Consider the following 21,012-nt stretch of genomic DNA (forward strand, 5'->3'; position numbering starts at 1 on the left):
GGGGGTTGGGCTTTCATTTAGTGTACACTGATCTCTGCTCCAATCACATGGAGCAGAGATCAGCGTCACTAGTTGCTAGGCAGAATGGAGAAATGTTGTTTACAACGGCACTTCTCCATTCGGCCGCTCCGTGAGACGATCGCGGTGAAGCCCGCGGCGATCGAGTCCACAGGTCCCGCGACCGGACTCACGGGGGTCCCGACCAGCGCGGGAGCGCGCCGCCGCCGGCGCGCTCCCGATGGCAGGGCGGCAAATTTAAAGGGACGTACATGTACGCCCATTTGCCTGCCCGTGCCATTCTGTCGACATACATCGTCGTGCGCTGGTCGGCAAGTGGTTAAAAAAATAAAAAAGTTGTTCTTCTTCTTCTCTCACTCCGATGGACCGAAAAAAAAAAGAAGCCGCGAGCCACCTACGATCTGCCTCCATGGGAGGCACCTGCCGCAATGACCGGCCTCTCAGGTGACAGTTCTTTTGTAGCTGAGGGCGGGGCCACACAATGACTTTGCCCGATGACCCCGCCCCCTCTGACGCACTGGGACATCTCTATGGCTTTCCTGTAGCGTCAGAGGGGCCGGGGTTACGTAACCGAGTGACGCTACAGGAAAGCCATAGTGGTCTCCCTGCGCGTCAGAGGTGGGTGGACCGGGTGGCCTAAGGGTCACTCGGTTACGTAACGAAGTGACCCCACCCCCTCTGACGCTCCGCGGGAAAGCCATAGGGATGTCCCCGTGCGTCAGAAGGGGGTCAGTGCCTCCCATGGATGCAGATCATAGGCGGATTGCGGCTTTTTTTTTTTTTTTGGTCCATTGGAGCGAGAGAAGAAGAAGAACAAGACTTTGTGGGACAGTTTTATTTTTTTATTTTTTTTAATAAAGGACTTGTCCCAAGGCATGTATTGACTTTTTTTTATAATTTTCACACATTTTTTTGTGAAATGGTAGGGGTACATTTGTACCCCATTACCATTTCACACGGGGGGTGGGATCCATGGGTCCCCTTGTTAAAGGGGGCTTCCAGATTTCGATAAGCCCCCCACCCTCAGACCCCCATGTGACAGACCTAGCAGCCAGATGAGGGAATGGAAAAGGAAGCAGCCGGCTCACCTCCCCAATGGCAGCTACATAGTTTGGGAGTGGAGGACGCCACAATGGTTAACCGGAGCAGAGGATGTGGAGGCCCCAGCAGAAGTGCTTGCAGCAGGGCAGAGTGCTACCAACCTCTGCCCAGCACCGGCAACAACTGTGGAGTTCCAGGGAGCAGGGGCAGTTGGCTCCTCTCTCCAGCAACAATCTGAGGTAGTAAAGCTTCTACTCCAAGCTGAATCACTGGCAACAGGGCAGAGCTCTGCTGGCCTTTGCCTAGCACCTACAATGTCTCTACAGCTTCAGGACGCTGGGGCAATCGGTCACACTGTCCAGCAGCAGACGGTACCCCAGAATGATGACACCGACCCAGCTAAAGTGCTCGCAACCGGACAGAGGGTCCAAGACCTCTGCCCCACACCTGTGGCAGTTCTGGAGGCCCAGGGTGAGGATGTGGTGGTCACTCCTGAGCAGAAGATCAGGACCCAAGGAGAGAATGCAATCTGCACTTCACAACTGCAGCTTGAGCTGATATCGGTGGATGGGACTTCAGTCTCCACTTGTATACACCAGTGATGCTGGGCGGTCGGCCCAGATCGCCAAAAGCCTAAATCAGTGAGCCCAGTCAACCTGTCTTCTCTCCAGCGGCTGAAAAGACTCCAGGGAGAAGGGTCAGTCCAGGCATCTCCCCAGCGGCGGGCATGTTCTTTGAGAGAGGCAGAGGTTGGCTGGGTAAGTAATGCTCTGTTTGGGACAATTTATTTGGGGTACTGTGGGGATGCCAGCATTGGAGGACTGGATCCACTTACTAACTTCGGAGTCAACCCGTCTGGGGTCTCCTATTGTGTTAGTCTCCTGCTGAAAGGGGAGAAATGTGACAGACCTAGCCGAGACAGAGGCTCTTGGAGGGGACTGCATGCGAACCTCTTGCCGACCGATCATGGTCCCTGGCATTTGGGGGAACGGTGCTCTTTGTAAGCTGTATGACTGTGGACCATTGAGGTGGTGCTACTTTGGATTCAAGTCCATGTCCCCCCAAAATACAGACTCTGGGAACCCTGTATATGCCATATTATAGTGATGGCTTCATAATTAAAGGGGTTGTAAAGGTAAATGTTTTTTCACCTTAATGCATTCTATGCATTAAGGTGAAAAAACATCTGACAGTGCCCCCCCCCCCCCCCGTTTTACTTACCTCACCCCTCAAAAATCCCGCGCTCGCCCCCGCCATCCTTTCCACCGTTCAGCCTGGCCGCTGATTGGCTGGAGTGGATGGATGGAAAGCAGCGCAGCCATTGGCTCACGCTGCTGTCAATCACATCCACTGATGCGGAGCGCCAGGGGGCGGGGCCATGTGATACAGCGCGAGAAGCACCTGCGGGAGGAAGCCGCCGAGGGACCCCAGAAGAGTAGGTGCAAAAGTGCAAAAGTGCAAAATGAGCTGCACAGTGGAGGTAAGTATAACATGTTTGTTATTTTAAAAAAAAATTCACTTTACAATCCCTTTAAGGATGAGCCAAACACCCCCCTGTTCGGTTCGCACCAGAACCTGCGAATAGACCCTAAACTTTGTGTGAACTTTAGAACCCTATTAAAGTCTATGGGACTTGAACGTTCAAAATCTAAAGTGCTCATTTTAAAGGCTAATATACAAGTTACTGTCCTAAAAAGTGTTTGGGGACCCGGGTCCTGCCCCAGGGGACATGTATCAATCTAAAAAAAAGTTTTAAAAACTGACATTTTTTCAGGAGCAGTGATTTTAATAATGATTACAGTGAAACAATAAAAGTGTAATATTCCTTTAAATTTCGTACCTGGGGGGTGTCTATAGTATGCCTGTGAAGGGGCGCATGTTTCCAGTGCTTAGAACTGTCCCTGCACAATGTCATTTCTGCAGGAAAAAAAGTCTTTTAAAACCACATGCCCTCAACATTGGGAGTGTGCTTTGAGGTAGCTCCTCAAAGCACCTTGTCCCCATGTTGATGGGGATAAGGGCCTCATCCCCACAATCCTTGCACAGTGGTTGTGGGGGTCTGCGGGTGGGGGGCTTATCGGAATCTGGAAGCCCAGATCCCGGCCTTCCCATGTGAATTGGTAATGGGGTACAAGTATACCCCTACCATTTCACAAAAAAAAAGTGACGAAAAGGTTAAAAAACACAAGAGACAGGTTTTTGACAAGTCCTTTATTAATTTCTTCCATCTTCTTTCTTCTGGTCTTCCTTGAGTGTTGTTCTTGTTCCTCCATCTTCTTCTTCTCCATCTTCTTCTCCATCTTCTTCTTCTCCATCTTCTTCTTTATTTTCTTCTTCCTCCGCTCGTCCCGCATCTTGCTCCAGGCTTCTTCTCTGCTCCGTCTGCATGATACGCCTCTGTGGAATTCTTCAGCCGTTTGACGCTTCAATTCGTCTGACACTTCTTAAATAACGGAGGGCGGAGCCACCCGGTGACCCTGCCCTCCTCTGATGCACGGGGACTTCCCTATGGCTTTCTTCGTGATGTCAGAGGGGGGTGGGTCACCCGTTTACGTAAACGGTGATCCCACCCCCTCTGACATTACGGGGAAAGCCATAGGGAAGTCCCGTGCCCCAGAGGAGGGCGGGGTCATCGGGTGGCTCCGCCCTCCGTTATTTAAGAAGTGTCAGACGAATTGAAGCATCACACGGCTGAAGAATTCCACAGAGGCGTATCATGCAGACGGAGCAGAGAAGAAGCCTGGAGCAAGATGCGGGACGAGCGGAGGAAGAAGAAATTAAAGAAGAAGATGGAGAAGAAGAAGATGGAGAAGAAAATGGAGAAGAAGAAGATGAAGGAACAAGAACAACACCCAAGGAAGACCAGAAGAAAGAAGATGGAAGAAATTAATAGGGGGGCGTGGCCTGGCGCGCGGGAGGAATGGACGCATAGAGAAAGAGCTCCGGAGCCGAGCGGAGATTCTCCTTGCCAAAACGAGCGTTCCTGCACAGCATGGGCAGACTCTCGAAAGGGGGTGCACACAACACTCATCCCCGGACCCCGGGAGCTCCAAAACACAAGGCAATACCCGAAATTTTCCTGTCACAAGGGCAGGGGAAGAGAGGCCCGGCGGAGGAAAACATGGCGCGCTCCAGCACGAGGGAGGAGGAGGAGGAGGATTTCGACTCAGAGTCCCTGACGACTTCAGAGGATCTGGTAAGGAACCCCTTGCCACCTGATCAACCCCTCACACACGCCGCAATGATGGACATAGCTGCAGATATTAAATCCTCCCTGTCCACAGCTATAACTGATCTCAAAGCAGACATCTTAATGTTAACCGAGCAAATGGCAGCTGGGGAGAGAGCGGGCAGGCAGAGAGACAAGGCCATCAGCAGGCTAGATGAGGTCTCATTTCAACATTCTCAACATCTAATACAAGTCAACAGACATTTGGAAGATTTAGATAATCGTGGCAGGAGATGTAACATCAGAGTCCGAGGTATACCTGAATCAATCAATGCAGACCAGATTAGACCTGCGCTATGCTCTGTGTTTAACAAACTACTGGAAAGGCCACAAGAGTCACCCATTGAATTTGATAGGGCTCATAGAGCCCTTAGACCCAGAGCACCTGACCCTGCCCCCCCTCGAGACATCATATGCTGCCTTACTAGCTTCACACTAAAAGAAGAAATTCTCCAGAAGGCAAGATTAAATGATCAAATCATTTTTAATGAATCAACCATTCAGTTATTCCAAGATCTCTCTCCTATCACATTGCGGAATAGAAGAGCCCTTAAACCCCTGTTAGACATCATGAGAGACAAGGGCATCTCTTATAGATGGAAGTTCCCTTTTGCAGTCCAGGCATCCTATAATGGGAAACAATACCTACTGCGCACGCCAGACGAACTTCCTAATTTCTGCAATAATCTACAAATTGATCTTGTTGAGCTACCTGATTGGTATCAGGAATTTCGTCTTCCTCCACCGGTTGTAGCAACATCCACTTCGCCACGCATATCGCCTTGTAAATCGCCATATGTCAAAGGGGATGGGAGGGAAAAAACAGAAACTGTATGAGAATTACAACCCTTCCACTCCCCCACATAAAGCAAGCAGAATGAAGGACAGCCGTTAATATATTCCAGCTTACCAGTCTGCATAAATGTGATTCTCAAAATGCTTTTCACTACAACGTTTTTTTTTTTTTTCCGGGATAATACACAAAGTTTTTCCACATAATTACTGTACCTTGCCTTTACCTTTATGCATCAGAGCATTACCTTTTTTACGCCACTAGATGGCAGCATAGGATAAGGAATGATCACTCCTAGTTCATTTAATTTCTATACCAGTTAAAGCGGAGGTCCACCCTAAAGTGGACCTCCGCTCATCGTAACCCTCCCCACCTCTGGCGCCACAATTGGCACCTTTCAGGGGGGAGGGGGGTGCAGATACCTGCACAGTACAGGTAACTGCACCCACTTCCGGAATAGCTCTCTGCGGAAAGGGGCGTAACTTACGCCCCTTTCCGCAAGTGCCCGCCCCTTCCCGCAAGTGCCCCGCTGCCTGCTGGGAAACACACAGATCCCAGAGGCAGCGGGGACCGTCCTTATTGCGCAGCAGGGAACCGGGAAATGAAGCCGAAAAACTCCATTACCTGATTCCCATACCCAAGATGGCGGCGGCAGCACCCGAGAGACGATCTACAGATCGGCTTCGGGTGCCGACATCGCGGGCGCCCTGGACAGGTAAGTGTCACTATTTTAAAAGTCAGCAGCTGCAGTATTTGTAGCTGCTGGCTTTTAAAAAAAAAAAAAAAAACGCGGAGTCCCGGTGGACTCTCGCTTTAATCACTAAAGCCAGCCTATACAGCCACGTTTTTTCTTTTCTATTACATGCCTTTCACGCTGGATTTCTCTATTGCTCTCTTTGACTTATGTTTACGTCTATTAACTCCTACCCTTGAGGAACTTTTACCAAGCCACGGAGGGAACAACAGACAACAGAGCACCGTACACACGCTGACTGTGTTGGATTTAACCTGCGGATCCAAAGGTAACACTGACTATACCAATTTATTCACTTCTACAGGACTGGTTTGTCTGAGCAGGAGGGACTGTTAAAGTCATTTATTCCGCGTTCCTTACAACGCATGCAAATTATACCAACGGACATTTTCTGCAAAACTCCTCATATAACATATAAAGACTGGCAATCCTTCTTTTTTCTATTACTTGTTACTTTATCTCTTATCTTTTTAGGTAAAACATATTGATCTCTCTGGCATTTCCTCTCTCTTTTTCATTAATCCTTGAGATTAAATTGTAGGAGTCCATAAGGCTATAAGTGTAGGGGGACTTCCTATACCGTTTGAAATGATTAGCAATACTCTCCCTATAGACTATAAAGGTAGGATGGGAAGGATGAGAGGCAGGGCTGGACTGGGACAGAAATTTGGCCCTGGACTTCATCCAGACCGGCCCACTTACATCAGAGTGTCCCATCAGCACCCCTTTACATCAGTGTCCCATCAGCACCCTTTACATCAGAGTGTCCCATCAGCAGCCCCCATACATCAGAGTGTCCCATCACCAGCCCCCTTACATCAGAGTGTCCCATCAGCACCCCCTTACATCAGAGTGTCTCATCAGCACCCCCTTACATCAGAGTGTCCCATCAGCACCCCCTTACATCAGAGTGTCCCATCAGCAGCCCCCTTACATCAGAGTGTCCCATCAGCAGCCCCCTTACATCAGAGTGTCCCATCAGCACCCCCTTACATCAGAGTGTCCCATCACCAGCCCCCTTACATAAGAGCATCCCATCAGCAGCCCCCTTACATCAGAGTGTCCCATCAGCACCCCTTACATCAGAGTGTCCCATCACCAGCCCCCTTACATCAGAGTGTCCCATCAGCATCCCCCTTACATCAGAGTGTCCCATCAGCAGCCCCCTTACATCAGAGTGTCCCATCAGCACCCCCTTACATCAGAGTGTCCCATCACCAACCCCCTTACATCAGAGTGTCCCATCAGAACCCCCTTACATCAGAGTGTCCCATCAGCAGCCCCCCTACATCAGAGTGTCCCATCAGCACCCCTTACATCAGAGTGTCCCATCACCAACCCCCTTACATCACAGTGTCCCATCACCAACCCCCTTACATCACAGTGTCCCATCAGCAGCCCCCTTACATCAGAGTGTCCCATCAGCAGCCCCCTTACATCAGAGTGTCCCATCAGCACCCCTTACATCAGAGTGTCCCATCACCAAACCCATTACATCAGAGTGTCCCATCAGCAGCCCACTTACATCAGAGTGTCCCATCACCAGCCCCCCTACATCAGAGTGTCCCATCAGCAGCCCCCTTACATCAGAGTGTCCCATCAGCAGCCCCCCTACATCAGAGTGTCCCATCAGCAGCCCCCTTACATCAGAGTGTCCCATCAGCAGCCCCCTTACATCAGAGTGTCCCATCAGCAGCCCCCTTACATCAGAGTGGCCCACTGAGCCATCGGCCCACCGGGAAACTCCCGTTAGTCCCGATGGCCAGTACATGCCTGATGAGAGGAAAAGAGAAACAGAGAAAAATATACGGATATAACATAACGAATGTTACCCAACTAGAATTGTCTTATCCTCCACTATTAGAGACCGTCTGATATAGAAGCGTTTACTAGCCATATCAATTTATATTCTGATAAAGGTCGACACTTGAGAATTTTTATTTTCCAAATGTTTTCTTTATCTACCTTTGATCACACGCAGTGGAAGCATATATAACGGTTATAACCAATCGAACAGAGATCGCATGTCTATATAAGATAACTAATGCAGACAGGCTTCTTTTTTTTTTCAACATAAACCTTCTTGTAACGCTTATGTCCAAACGCTTTACACACTCATAGTTAACAAATGCTCGTTATTAGTTTACTATTTTAGAAGAGTTTATATTTTTTAGGAGAGTTTCCGCTTCTCCTATATGACATTTCAGTGGTTTACACTTCTACATTTAATTACTTTGAACACGAAACACACCAAAGTTCATGGTGTGAGGTTGCTCCCTAACGCCACGCCGCACACCCACCCAGAACAGTCTAAGCTAATTTTACAAAATTTTATCCTCAACAATCTACTCTGCGAATTACTAGATTAACACTGTGGACAATTATTAATCCGCTGTGTTAATTACTACATTGTTTATTTTCTTTCTTTTAACTATTTTTCCTACCTCTAACCCCCCCCCTCTTTTCTTTTCCCCTTCCTCCCCCCTTTCCCTCCCCCTACTTTAGCGAACGAAAAGTAAGCTATGGCCTACACTAATTTAAGCAAGTCACCTACGATAATTTCTCACAACGTGAATGGCCTAAATATTCCAGCTAAACGACATACTCTACTCAATACCCTTTACCCTTTGAAAAAGTCACGAGGTCGTGACGCAACGCGTCAGGGAGGGAGCTTTTGGTGTTGCACTCTTCACTTCCGTTCGCGGCCGAGACCGGAAGTTCCGTTCGTAGTTTGTTGTCACTTGCTCCGTTCGTATTTTGCGCATGTTTGCTGACATTTGCTTTAATGTAAGTGACTTATTTTATCTATTAAAACGCTGCTGTTGATTACTACCCATGAGAGCCTCCCCTTATCTTTCCTATGTACCACGAACGATTATCTCACCTGTTTGAAGATACTGGGGAAACACTATTCCTATATATACAGTGGTATCCTGCTGAAGCTGGACTGCTAAGGACGAGTGAATATCGGTTTTGTTGCAGTGCTTATATATTTGATTTCTGAGGTGAGAGGCTGGGGGAAACAGTGGGTGCACGGAGTTGTGGCACTGAAATTGGGCACTGAAGTTGATCGGTGGACAGTCACGGATTTGGAGAACACTATACTAATTTTGCATGAACTGTGATACATGCTCACTATTTAATTGCATGGACTTCATTAGAGAAGCACTTTTTACTTATTATTCGTCATTTTTTGTACTGTTTTTATAAGAGTATTTATTCAGCAATTTTCACATTTAATAGTTTATTATTATTTCACGTATGATGTTTTGAAGATTTATACACTTTATTTTATCGGATACTATAATATTCACGGTTGTATATTGCACATTTAACACTTTTAGTCAGGTGGATTCACTGTTGCACCATATGTGTTTTAGCATTGTATTTTTTTAGTCTTTTAGGTAGCGCCGCATTTTTTTGGTATTTTTATATTTCTTTTAGTGTTGAGATCACTATTTTTTGCTGGCGGCTTCCTACATATGTACACGTATTTAGATATCTTTTAGGCTCACATATATATATATTTTTTTAGGTATTTTTTTCACACATCTATTATTAGCCAGGTGGAGCGCATTAGTTTCGTGCATTCATACTCTACTCAATGAACTCAAAAAAAGTAACGCACAGATAGTTTTTTTGCAGGAGATACACTTTAACCACTTCCCGACCAGCGCACGACGATGTACGTCGACAGAATGGCACGGCAGGCATATTGGCGTACAGGTACGTCCAATATTCGATGCCGCTCCCGCGCTGGTCGGGACCCCCGTGAGTCTGGTCGCGGGACCCGCGGACTCGATCGCCGCGGGCATCCCCGCGATCGTCTCACGGAGCGGCCGAATGGAGGAAATGCTGTGTAAACAACATTTTTCCATTCTGCCTAGCAACTAGTGGCGCTGATCTCTGCTCCATGTGATTGGAGCAGAGATCAGTGTACACTAAATGAAAGCCCAACCCCCCCACAGTTAGTAACACGCCCCTAGGAACACTTAACCCCCTACACTGCCACCCACTGGTTAACCCCTTCACTGCCAGTGTCATTTACACAGGAATCACTGCATTTATATAGCAGTGATTACTGTATAAATGACAATGGTCCCAAAAATGTGTCAAAAATGTCCGATGGGTCCCCCACAATGTCGCAGTCACAATAAAAATTGCAGATCGCCGTCATTACTAGTAAAAAAAAAAAATAATAAAAAATTATTAGTAAAAATGCTATAAAACTATCCCCTATTTTGTAAACGTTATAACTTTTGCGCAAACCAATCAATAATCGCTTATTGCGATTTTTTTTACCAAAAATATGTAGAAGAATACGTATCGGCCTAAACTGAGGGAAAAAAAATTTTTTTATATATTTTTGGGGGATATTTATTATAACAAAAAGTAAAAAATAATGCGTTTTTTTTCAAAATTGTCGTTCTATTTTTGTTTATAGCGCAAAAAATAAAAACCGCAGGGGTGATCAAATACCACCAAAAGAAAGCTCTATTTGTGGGGAAAAAAGGACGTCAATTTTGTTTGGGAGCCACGTCGCACGACCGCGCAATTGTCAGTTAAATCGACGCAGTGCCCGAATCGCAAAAAGTGGTCTGGTCTTTGACCAGCAAATTGGTCCGGTCTGAAAGTGGTTAAAGGTACACAAATCCCCAAACTTACGAACAACATTTATACACAGGTTTTTCATGCCTCAAACCCAGTGGCGTAACTAGAACCTTCAGGGCCCCGATGCAAGAAACCATGAAGGGCCCCCTGAACCCCAGCCAGGGCCCTTCCCTCCAATTCCGGCGGTGGAACTCCAGGGCGTGGTCACAGGTATGACCTTTGTGAGCCCTGTAGTTCCACCACTGGCATTAGTAGTTTTTTTTTTATTATTTTTTTTTTCTCTGGCTGGGGAGAACAGACATCGGACTGAGCGGCAATGCATGGAGAGGGGTACTCTGAGGAGCCGGGTAGTCACCCTCCACCTCCAGCCACCCGTGTGCATAGTGCACTAGTACCCCTAGCTGCCTATGCTGCTGCCGGCCATATGTAGAGGGGGGCTGCATGGGCCCCCTGCAGCACAGGGCCCAGTTGCGGTCGCAACTGCTGCACCCCCTATAGTTACGCCCCTGCTCAAACCCCCACGCCAAAACAAAAGGAGTTTCCATCTTACTCAACAAAACATCAAACTTTGAAGTGAGACACCAATTATTAGACCCCGAGGGAAGATATCTCTTTCTAAAAGGTTCCATTCTGGGCAAACCGACCACACTAGCAAATGTGTACTTCCCCAACAAAGCTCATGTTTCCTTTTGCCAACTGATTGTAGACAAACTCAAAAGCTTTGCGGAAGGTTGCATCATTCTAGGTGGTGACTTTAATGTCCCCCTTGAACCCCACTTGGACACCTCCACAGGCAAATCCAGCATTGCTTATAAAATTCTAAAAAAAATTAAAACTCTACTAAAATCCCTTACTCTCATAGACGCTTGGAGAACCCTACATCCAACAGATAGGGATTTTACCTTTTTCTCGCCAGCACACGACAGATATGCAAGAATAGATCATTTGTACATCTCCCAAAGGGATATACAAGATGTATTTAACCACTACAATACAGGGCACTTTCGCCCCCTTTCCTTCCCAGCCCAATTTTCAGCTTTCAGCGCTCTAGCGCTTTCAATGACAATTGCGCGGTCGTGCTACACTGTACCCAAATGAAATTTTTATCATTTTGTTCGCACAAATAGAGCTTTATTTTGGTGGTATTTATTCACGACTCCGTTTTTTATTTTTTTGCGATATATACGCACAAAAAAGCGGAAATTTGGAAAATAAAAAACAATATTTTCTTTTTTCTATTTTAAAAGAAATCCAATAAAATCAAATTTTGTCATAAATTTAAGCCAAAATGTATTCTGCTACATGTTTTTGGTAAAAAAAATTCCGTTGTGTATAAGTGTATAATAATTGGTTTGTGTGATCACGGACATATGTACGCAAATGATCATGTACATATGTGATCATGATCATGTACATATGTGTGCAGGTGATCACGTACATATGTGTGCAGATAATCATTGGGACAAGTGATTTTAGTGGGACATATGTGGGGGACATGTTTTTATTATTAGGGACATGTCTTTTTACTATTTGGGGACATGTATGTTTTGGGGACATATGTGGGGACTGTGTTTGTACTGTGTGGTGTGTTGTGTATTACACTAGACTGGTGATCAGTGAGTAAAAAGCTGTAAAAAAACAGCCCATACTCACTGATCATCAGCCGGCTGCAGCGATCTGCTCTCCTCTCCTCAGCGATGACTTCTGTGTGAGGAGAGGAGGAGCCGATTGCCTAGCAACCGGCTGTTTGTTTACATCACATGACGGCCGTGATTGGACACGGCCGTCATGTGATCAGGAGGGCCAATCACAGAGCCCTCCTGCCGATCTGAGATGCGCCGTGTCCGGGTGACACGGGCGCATCAGGATCGCGCCGCTGCGCGGGCACGCACGCGCGCGCGATCCCGCTCCTCCTGATGGACGTTCCTGAACGTCCTATCAGGAGTAGACGGCTCCCACCTGGCCGTATATATGCATTGGCCGGGTGGGAAGTGGTTAAGGCTGAAATAGGTAATATCACAATATCCGATCATGCCCCCACAACAATCCATCTTCAAATTAACAATAAACATACCCGCCCCTTTTGTTGGAGACTCAATCCCTCTTTGCTGGCTGACCCGTCTATCCGAGACCATATTCACAAAGCCATCACAGACTACTTCGCTGAAAATGACACCTCAGACGTATCTCCACTGACAGTCTGGGAAGCACACAAAAATGTCATTAGAGGGGAATTGATCAGATGGGGAGCCAGATTAACCCTTTCATGACTAAGCCTATTTTTTGGAATTTGGTGTTTACAAGTTAAAATCCATATTTTCTACTAGAAAATTACTTGGAACCCCCAAACATTATATATATTTTTTTAGCAGAGACTCTAGAGAATAAAACGGCGATTGTTGCAATATTTTATGTCACACGGTATTTGCGCAGTGGTGTTTTAAACGCAACTTTTTGGGAAAAGGGACACTTTCATGAATAAAAAAAAAAAAAAAAACAGTAAAATTAGCCCAATTTTTTTGCGTAATGTGAAAGATAATGTTACGCCGAGTAAATAGATACCAAACATGTCACACTTTATAATTGCGCGCACTTGTAGATTGACGACAAAGTACGGTACCTAAAAATCTCAATAGGCGACGCTTTAATTTTTTTTTACGGTTACCAGGTTAGTGTTACAGAGGAGGTCTACTGCTAGAATTATTGCTCTCGCTCTGACGATCGCGGCGATACCTCACATGTGTGATTTGAACACCGTTTACATACGCAGGCGCGACTTCCGTATGCGTTTTCTTTGCTTCTCGAGCTTGCGGGGACGGCGGGCACTTTAAAAAAAAAAAATTATTTTTTTTATTTATTTTATTTATTTTAAAATAACTAAATTGTTTTAAAAAAAATAAAAAATTGATCACTTTTATTGCTGTCACAAGGAATGTAAACATCCCTTGTGACAGTAATAGGTGGTGACAGGTCCTCTTTATGGAGGGATCGGGGGTCTAAAAGACCCCTCACCCCTCCTTTACACTTCAGTGTATTCAGATCGCCGAAAACGGCGATTCTGAATACCGGATATTTTTTTAAAACCGGCGCCATTGGCAGCCGAGTAAACGGGAAGTGACGTCATGACGTCGCTTCCGTGTTTACGACGAGGAGACTGGAACGAAGCCTATTACGGCTTCGTTCCAGTTCCTCCGCAGCAGCCGGAGGCATCAGACACGGAATCGGTGCTGCCGATCGAGCGGGAGCACCGGTAGCAGCGGCGAGAGGCGGCGGGAGGGGGGGACGTCCCCTCCTGCTCCTCCGGCATAACAGCCGAGCGGCTTTTAGCCGCATCGGTTGTTATACCTGGATAGCCAATCGCCTGCTGCAAAAAACGGTACCGGGATGAAGCCTGCAGGTGCGGGCATCATCCCGGTATAACCCCCGGAAGCCGAGTACGCAGATCTGCGTACGCTCGGTAGGAAAGGGTTAAAGAGGGAGAGAGAAAAACATCTCTTTGAGATATCATTAAAAATTGAAAAACTAGAAATGACACATAAAAGATCTCTTGCCCAAGCCAATCTTACAGAACTTACGAAGTTAAGAACAGAATTACGAGATGTTTTGGAGGGCAGAACCAAGAGACTTCTGTTCTTCAGAAAATCTATTTTTTATGAACATGGAGACAAAAGTAGTAAGATGTTGGCCAGAGCCCTTAGAGATTCTTTAGTTTCGAACAATACACATGGGATCCGCACTAAAAACGGATGTATGTCACATGACTAGTGTAGTCTGAATGTTCCCCTTATATTATTCCTTACCCATACCTTCCCCTATTAGAAACGAGACCACACCATAGGTTGAAGTAAACTGGCCACAACAGCCTTTATTAAACATAACTCAAAATTCACTCCAATAACTTGTAAATATGAAAATATCTAAATATATATAGATATATAAATATAAATAACTTTATTACCATTAAACCACATTAAATAACATTAACTGCCCATTCTGGTGATCTCTGACGGTGACCCCACTTAAGCCAATACCAAATCACTGCGGTACACCTCACCAACTTCCCAAAGGCCTCCACCTGTGACCGGTCGGAGACAACTTCCGCCAGTGAACATAACCGTATTCCCTCCAACGTTCAGGAATACCCAGAGGGGCCGATCGTTAGATGAGCCCCCCACACCCTCAGATCCCTTCTGAGTACCTGTCTACCGTCAGAAACCACCAGAAAACACACCGCCACAGCCCGAAAGGGTGACCCCCTCAACCTTGAGGGCCACCCCACACCCTAAGAGCTATTTTGTATACCCTCCTGCAGACCCAATGACCAAAGGTCAATACCCACGTCCGACCCCCATCCTGGTTTTGTTGATGCTTACCATGGACCTAGCCCACCTCCACACCGATCTGCCCGCAATGACCTACCAAACCAAGATGGTACCCGGGAAGCGGACTCGTAAGTGCAAAACATCCGCCCTAACATCAGCTAAGATGTCCCTTTCCTTCCGTATGCCCAGGTCGTTGCCCCCTGCGTAAATGACCAACACATCCGGGGGCCTGTCCCTCAGTGCAAAGCGCTCAACTTCCTTCATCACACGCTCCCACCGCATGCCCGGGAATCCCAACCACATCAACCTAGCTTCCCCCCAGGAATTCCCAACGGCCCGCCTGCCGGCTGAGCATCACCTCTCCCGGCCCCCCAGCACACGTCCGAGTGCCCTAGGATCCAAACGAGGCGTGAGGAACCTCCATCTGGAATGAAAACATAACACAGAACACATAACAACCAACCAACGTAATATACCATAACACCTGTAACTCCCAACCCCATACTGCAAAACACTCCCAGCCGCGCCCCAGCTCACCCCAGGATCAACTGCGGCCGGACATACGAACGGAACCTCTTAGATTCCCAACGACCGATCCGGCGAACAATCGCCTCAGCCAGCCCACATCGGGCAGCCTCAGTGGCCGCCCCAATACGGAAGGAGTGCGACGAGTACTCCCGGTCGTCCAAACCCACAGTCCGCAGGCACCGTTGAAAACTGACACGAATTGCAACCTAGAGAGAAAAGAGCCCCCCGCATGCAGCAAGAAAGGCCCCCCCCCCTCCAGCCGCACCGCCCGAAAGGCCCTTACCGCCACCACAGGGCCCACTGCCGAGCCCGACAAGGCAAACAGTATAATCACCACTCCCCTGCCCAGCTGGTCAGGCTTGGACCTCCGCCACCGTATACTCACCCGATCAGCAGCCACCTGTACATCCTGATCCAACAGCCCCACAGCACCCCGTTTAGACCGACACACCAACTCCCCAGTCCCAAACGCCCCATAAAACGCCAATGAAAAAGCCGCTGTGAACAGGATGGCCTTGTAAGCGGAAGAACAAACTTCCACAAGCCGGGAACAAATCGCCACCAAGTTATCACACTTCACCAGCCTGTGCGCCTCCCGACCTTTCCGTTCCCTCCTATACCCCTTCAAGGTTTGCCGCACCCAAAAAATCCGCATTCCCGTCCGGCTCTCTCCACAGCTTAAACAAAAATGCCAACCCCGCCAATTTCCGATCAATCGACGCAGGTGCCAATCCCATCTCAATGTTCCGTGCCACCCAATACAGCACCAACCAGCGCTGGTCGGAGCCCCGACCAACCGCTCCAACCCAACCATTCTGACCACACCCCAGAATAGGCCGCCCACGTGGACCCACTCAAAGACCCCTAAATCCAACCTGCGGCGACTACAAGGGCATCCCCCACATCCACCCAGGGCAAGACGCCCTCGACTCCTCCGTTCTCGGCGCCAGATCCCGGAACTCGTCCCACTGAAAACGAGAGAGCGAGTTAGCCAAAGAATTAGGTATGTGCACTGCCGAAACGTAAACATTGAGCCGTAAACACCGAAACACCAGCTGCCGTAGCAGCCAAATGGTTGAGGACCTGAACCACCCCCATGTCGTCTCAACGAATGCGCAACTTCATATTACGGAACTCCTCCCCCCACAGCTCCAATACCAACACCACCAGGAATAGTTCGAGCAGAACCAGGTTGCCCAACAACCCCGCCACCTCTCAAGATCGCGGCCAAGGTTCAGCACTCCACCGTCCCCGAAAATACGCCCCATAACCCGCCGACCCAGCCGCGGCAGCGACCAATTCCACATCGAAATTGCTCACTGGCCCCGACATCCACATGTCCCGCCCGTTACAAGAGGCTAGGAATTCAAGCCACGCCCGCAAGTCTTCCCTGTGTTCCTTCCCGCAGACGCACAAAATGGTTAGGCACACTCACCCCGGCCGAGGCTGCCGACAGCCGACTGCAGAACACCCGCCCCCATAGGGATGATCCGGCAAGCAAAATTTAGCTAGCCCAACAGAGACTGCAGGGCCCTCAACCAGACCTTCTACTATCCTTGCATCTCCGCCAATTCCATCTTCCGATCAAGTAATTTATTCTCGGGCAATCGACACTCCATTGCCCTCGAATTGATCACTATCCCCAAAAAACTCAAGTCCGTAACTGGTCCCTCCGTGTTATCCCCCGCCAACGGTACCCCGAACTTACCTGCAATGTGCTGCAACGTAGACAGAAAAATCGCACCCACACTGGAGGCAGGCGGGGCCCACGCACAGAAAGTCGTCCAAATAGTGGACGACCGACTCCAGGCCCGAAACGTCACTCACCACCCACTCCAAAATGAGCTAAACGCCTCAAGTAGGCGCAGGAAATGGAACAACCCATGGGCAGGCACTTACTCATATAGAACTGGCCCCGCCAATGGCACCCCACATCTGCCTTGGCCATAAGAGCCCCGCATCCAGAAAGCCTGACCCACCTCACCGCCGCATCAAAAGACGTGTATGAGACCGTACACGCATCAGGGCCGATGAAGTCATTGACCGACCCCCCTTTAGGAAAGGACAAGTGATGAATCAAGCGAAATTTCCCTGGCTCTTTCCCAGGAACTACACCCAGCGGGGACACCACCAGGTCGCCCCACGGTTGCACTTCGAAAGGCCCACCCATCCGGCCCAACGCCACTTCCTTGCCCAAGTTTTCGCCTACCACCCCCAGGGTATACCAAAGCCGATTGCAAGTTCCGGGCCACTGGCGGCACCTCCGCCAATGAACAAGGAATCCTGAAACCATCCCGAAACTCCGAAATCAACCCCAGCGCCGCCTCACCATCCGGATACTCACTTAGGAAAGGAAGCATCCTTCCCAGGGTTACCGGCGTCATCCCTTTCGTGAGCAACATCGCCAGAACGCTTTCCTTTCCTGAAACAGGGACAGTGCGAGGGCGCCGCCGCAGCCGGAGCACTCGTGCTTAAATCGGCACGCTCTCCCGAATTTACAAGCCCCCCGTTAAAGGGCCAGCACACACCCCACTTTTTCCCGGCCGGCAGCCCTGAGGACAACACACTCCCGCCCCCCCCTGAAGAAACGGAGCAGGAGTCCGAGCCGCAGACATAAGCCTCATCCAGCGGCTGATGTCCTTGCGGTCCCAGCGTAGTTCCGGCCGCACCGCTTACCGCTGCCCGGACTGTTCATCATAACGCAGCCATGCCACCCCCCCATACACCCGATAAGCCCCTCCAATCGCGTCCATATAGCAGAACAACGCCGAGCAATGCTCGGGGTTCTTCTCCCCAATCACGCTAGCTAAGCCAGCGAACGCCTGAAGCCAAATGGAGAAAGTGTGCAGAATCAGCCGATACCTACGCTCCTCCTCGTCGTCCTTTTGGAACCGTCCGGCTTGACCCTATCCAAGTTGAACTTCTCAAGGGGGAGCAACAAGAAAATCTCCACATACTCACCCATGCCAATATTCTCCCGCACCTCCTGCTTCAGGCACGCCCCCACCGGGCCCTCGAATCAACATATGCTGCGCACCGGGCAGGATCCACAACCCTGACCACATCGGTCCACGCCCCAGGTTCCGTGACCACCGGGGGGACCCCCGTGCCCCCAGGCCCCATGTCTACCACCCCCCCAGAAGCCGCAGCGGTCGGGGGGTCCACCACCGGCGTGGTCCCGGACCCCCCACCCCCCGACCCTGGGCCCGCAGCCATCCAGGGACCCACTCGCGGTGCCCCCGAACCCCCGGCAAACTTACCCACCAGGGCCCGCAGCCCCTCCAAGAAGGTCCTGCAGCTGTCCGTGGGCCCCCCCCCAGGGCGACATGCCCCACCCCCGCCGACCGGCCCTCTGCCCCCATCCCCTTGCCGTTCTGGGATACCGGGTCCCCCAGGAAATCCCCCCAAGGCTTCCGTCAGAACCAAAGGATCACGTGACTTACCTGGCCGCACCGGGGCCTTGCCGACAGTCATGGTTCCGTGCGCTGCATGTGAAAATTCCTCCTCCTGCGACAGCTCACCCTCGGACTTGTCCTCCGCGGTGCGCGCCGGGGGCACCGCCATCCCCCTGGGCGAATCGCAGACCTCCCGGTCAGCGCGGTCAGGCGCATCCCGCAGTGCCTGTGGCCCCCGACCACCCCCGGCATGCTGGCGTCCAAGACCAGCCCTGCCAGGCACCTCGGTGGCTCTCTGCATCCCACCCGCCCCATCCCGGGAGCAGCGACCCCCCCCCCCGTGCCAAACCCCGCCCCCCACCACGCGTGTCCCCACGCTGAAACCCCCAGTCCGAGGATCCCCCCTTCCGCCGCACCCCCAAGGTGGCTGGACCCAGAGCCCCCCGCCCGTTCCCCCCCCGTACCCGGGTGCCGACCCGGAGCCGGCGCCATTTTGCCGCGAGGCCCCGCCCCCCTCCGGTCGGCGGCGCAATGACCACCCAGACCAGGGAGAGCCAGGCACCTTCCTCTTCGCCGGGGGGACCGAGCGGTCGGCCCCCGGGCTCCGACAGTCACGAGGTGGACGAGGGGTAGGCCCCGGGGAAAAAACGCGCCGGAGGCCGAGACCTCCGCGCATGCAGCGGCGCCTCACCTGCATCACCGACATCCTCCGCGGCGTCTTCCTGGTCCCCGCTCGGTCCCGCAGCCACTCCGCTCCGCGCGCCTCCGCCGCCCGTCTCAGCCTCTTGAAAATCCCATCCAGGTCGGCCATTACAGAGGAGCCGAGAAAAACTGCCTCCTCTGTGTCACGCTGGGATCCGAATGATCCCCTAAAGCCACACCCCTCCCTTTTATATGACCCCTCCCTTTTATATGACCCCTCCCCTACACTGAACTTGCTTCCTGCAAACCTTTTTTACTCAGCTCCACCCATAAAGCTTAACCCTCTGTGTCCCTCATCCACACTGTCATGTCCAGCACTCCTTATATCATTGCATTCATAATCCGTGCTTCTCTTGACTCTTCAAAAATTGCGGATGTGTTCCATGAATTTTATTCCTCGCTTTACAATATTCCCACACAAACCAGAAAACAAAATGATATCGGAACTCAAGCCCAGGCAATAGCATCCTATTTACTCAATTGTGCCATGCCCTCGCTCCCAAAAGAAGATACTGACATCCTCGACCGACCCATTTCAAAAACAGAAATCTCTAACGCTATCCGTGACATGCCTAACGGGAAAAGCCCTGGCCCTAATGGACTGACCTCACAGTATTACAAACTATTTGATTCTCTTCTATCAGATCCACTCTCCAAAGCACTTAACGCCATTACACAAGGACACAAGGCCTCAGAAGAATTCCTCTCAGCACATATCACTAGACATGTGCAGACTAGAATATTTCGTTTCGTTTTTTCGTTTTCGTCCGTAAATTTTATTTATTTAGTTACTCCCGAAATTCGTTTTTATTTATTTCGTTTTTCGTGCAAAAATTGCATTCGTCCGAAAATCCACATGAATTACGGTCGAATCTGTCTTGGAAGGCTTATGGTATCTGTCGAATGGATAAAGAAGATTCGATGGAGCTGCTAAACTATATAGCCTATAGGCGGAGCATTCGATTGCCGAAATGTACGATTGCAGTGTCGTATAGTTGCGACGATCCCGTCGAATATTATTATAAACGTGCAACGATCCCGTCGAATATTATTAAACGTGCAACGATCCCGTCGAATATTATTATAAACGTGCAACGATCCCGTCGAATATTATCTATTTTTTTTTTCAATTTACTTCCCCCACCCAATTCCAGTATCGTTTCTCTCTGTCGATTCTGTTCTCTCTATGTCGAATATTTACTCTCTGTCGAAGCTTTTCTATATAATAGGACTAATAGAGGTAAACGAAACTTAGGCACATTCGACCACAGGTTTAATAGACATATGGAGTCACGTCGAATCTCCTATTCTATATCGAACGGTCACTTCGAATCTCCTATTCTATATCGAACTGTTGTAACAACGAAAACGAAAAAAAGCATTTATTTATGTCGGATCTTTCGTTTTTCGGAATCTGCACTTTCGTTATCGTTTGTCAAAACGAAAACGAAAATACCTGAAATTCGGACGAAAATGCATTCGGACGAAAACGAATGCACATGTCTACATATCACTATAATACCCAAAACGAACAAAGACCCCCTCAGATTGTACTAACTACAGACCTATTTCCCTTCTTAATTTAGACTTAAAAATCTTAACCAAAATAATTGCAAACA

The sequence above is a fragment of the Lithobates pipiens genome, unplaced genomic scaffold (genome assembly GCF_037356315.1).
Source record: "Lithobates pipiens isolate NorthernLeopardFrog02 unplaced genomic scaffold, aLitPip1_a1.2 Scaffold_16, whole genome shotgun sequence".
Taxonomy (NCBI): domain Eukaryota; kingdom Metazoa; phylum Chordata; class Amphibia; order Anura; family Ranidae; genus Lithobates; species Lithobates pipiens.